We start from the raw sequence: 3,206 nt of genomic DNA, 5'->3' as shown, positions 1-3,206 counted from the left end.
TTCAAGTTAGTTATCTTGTTCTTAAATTGCAGATCTGTATTATTTCTTCGTTTATTTTCAGATCTGTTTTGTTCTCTCGTTCTTCGTAAATTTTTTTCGTGAATCTGTGATTCTCGAAATTTGTTGGTGACTTTTTTTTTGGGATTTTTCGAGTAGAATCTCGAAAAAAAAAGGGGTAATTCGAGTTGTGTAAAAAAAAAAAAAATACAAAAATTCCGAAAATTCACCATTATTTCATTTTGATATCTTGTTCTATTTTCTTTAGAGAGTCATATTTAATTGTCTCTCACAGTAAAAAAAAAAAAATTCATATTCGAATTTCTTGTCTACACAGTTCAAGTGAGTCGGTCGCATTTGTTCACAAGTTTGAACCTTGATTGTTTGATATCCCAAATACAAAGCTTGAGCACACTTTTGAGAGTACTATCAAATTCGAGTGGAAACATTTGAGTGTGAGTGTTATTTCTTTGGAGTGACTAGTGAGTATTTGTTGTGAGCAAAAAAATAAGAGAGGAGAGACGAGTGAATTTCTTTGGAGTGACCGGTGAGCTTTTGTGGTGAGGGAAAAAGACGAGTGCGAGTGAATTTTTCATTGGAGTGATTTGTGAGGATTTGTGGTGAGGAAATTTATTTATTTTATTGTTTTATACTAAACTTTTCTTGCAGGTATTATGATTGACGAACGTCAATTTAAAACGATGTTAGGAGGGTTGGATAGAAGGTGGGAGAATAAACGAGGTAGTAGAGTTGGAGGAGATGCGTTGTTGAACATGGATCGTTATAGGAGATTTGATGAGGATAAGGGGTATAGAAGCCGGGAAGGGTATAGACTTAGTGGCACGAAGATGACCATTCCATTTTTCAGTGGGGAAGCCGATCCAAAGGCGTACCTTGAGTGGGAAGAGAGAATGGAGTGTGTATTTGAGAGTCGGGAGAATTATACCGAAGCAATGAAGGTAAGACGAGCTTGTAGTGAGTTTACCAACTATGCTACTACTTGGTGGGATAAATTAGTAATGCGTAGGAGGCGATGTGGGGATGACCCTATAGTTACATGGGATGAGATGAAAATGGTGATGAGGAAGCAGTTTGCTCCAAAGCACATTCATAGGAGAGGTGTTCGTAGAGATGAGCATGGCTTGTATGAGGATTCATGGGCATCCAATTGGAGGACGAGATTGGAAAAGAAAATCATTGCCAGGCCAAAGAAGGAGTCGAGACGTGAAGCTAGCAAATATGAATATCAAGGTACATCTAAAATCTCAAATGTTAGTACTTATGATATTCAATGTATTTGGTGTCTAGAGTTTGGGCATGATATCACCCAGTGTCCAAGGGAGGAGATGACTGTAGTAAAATCGCCAGTTGAACTTAGATCCCAAAGGGAGGTTGCGGATGAGGTTGAGGTGGTAGTTGAATGTGAATCTAAGGTTGCAGTCGAGTGTGGAGTTGAAGTGAGCATTGATGTTGAGCCTAAAGTGGAGGTTGAGAGGATTGAGGAGGTTGGTACTCCACTAATTTCTGACTTGAGCATAGAGTGTTGTGCGGCGGAGGGTGAATTCTTAGATGGTGAATTTAGTTCTAATGTGTGTGCTATGGAGGAGAAAGAAGAAAGTAATAATAATTTGTTGCACGCATGCTATGATTCATCATGTACTTTTCTTGATCAACCTATTTCAATTGTAATTACTGATGATCAACTACAATTTAATTGTGAAAGTGAAAAAGAATTTAAAATGGCCGAAAAAAAGAGTGTCCAAAAGAGTGAGATGGCCTTAGAAAAAGAAAAAGAAAAATATATGGTCGAAAGAAAGAGTGAACAAAAAAGTGAGATGACCATAGAAAAGAAAAAAGAGAGAGAAAAAGAGGCCAAAGAAAAAGAAAAGAAAGATAATTTGATGGCCCAAAGGAGTGAAAAGAGTGAGTATGAGAATTGCTTATTATTGCATAAACCATTACATGTACCTTTGTACAAAGTGGTTTATCCATATGGTGATGGTCTCGCCGGTTCAATCCCGAGCATTGTTAATTTTTCTTTGCAGGATTCTATTGGTGTCATGATGTGGAGGCGAGCAAATATAGATGGTGTGGGAAAGCCATGGGATGACCTACATGACTTCGAAGGCAATCAAGGTGAGGTAAGGATAGTTGCCAACGCAACAACCATGAGATATTTAGTGTGTCCTATTGGCATGATTCATACTTGTTTGATGATGTATTTGGAAGGATGGTGAGTGAATATAAGAATTTTTATGTTCATGATGAATATATCCTCAAGGAGATTAAATTGTTCATGTCATGTTCATGTTATGAGTTATGTGTTAGTAAGACCTATTGTAGTGGCTTAATCTTTAATAAGATGCATAAGTATACGTGTTGGTTGCATATGAAGAGGTATGTCAAGTGCTGTCGTGAAGGGTGGCTTGGATATAGGGAAAGAGCACCTAAGCTTAACTCTTATGTGTGGCATGAAGCAATTCTTATTCCTAGTAAACTATGGGTGTGCACTTGTGTTGAAATTTTTGTGTTGTTAACTAGGTCTAAGAAGGAGAGGAATTTAATCTTTATGATGCTTAATGCGATATTATCGTTATCATTTCATGTCACTTGTTATTTGATGTTTGGTGTAATTGATGTTTACAAGAAGAGAGCAACCAAAGAGTTGAGGTTCCAAATGTCAATGGCGCACATGGGGGATAGCACCTACAAAATTGAACTTCGAGGTAAGCATGTTGGTCACATAATCTTTGTTATTACTAACTTGCTTCGTTTTTGTGTAGGTTGCACAGATTTGAGAACAATACACATATTATTTTGAGTTTATCAAACTTGTAAGAATTTTCTCTCAACTTTTCAAAGCTTTTAGCTTTGTCAAATCAAATCAAACTTATCAAAGTTTTTAACTTTGTGGCGTTTGTCGGTCGTTGCTTGTGCGGATTGTCGTAGGCGAAGTTCTTCGAAGGTTCGTATAGTTTTCGATTGTTTATCCTCGTGTTTATTTGTTGCTAAACTCTTGCTAGTTTAGAGGTGAATATCACACAAAACTTGAATCAAAAGATCGGGAAAACACACGCGTCTTGTTATTGTAATTGAATAGAGGGTGCGATTCACTTTTAATCGTGTTTGCTATTTATTCGTATCAAGATTCACGTCAGTAAGTGGAATTTCATCCCTTTGCTCACATGATATTATATGTATTGTGTTTT

The sequence above is a fragment of the Primulina eburnea genome, chromosome 3, assembly GCF_022965805.1.
Source record: "Primulina eburnea isolate SZY01 chromosome 3, ASM2296580v1, whole genome shotgun sequence".
Taxonomy (NCBI): Eukaryota; Viridiplantae; Streptophyta; class Magnoliopsida; order Lamiales; family Gesneriaceae; genus Primulina; species Primulina eburnea.
The sequence above is the reverse complement of the archived record's forward strand: the minus strand, read 5'-3'. Positions refer to the sequence as shown.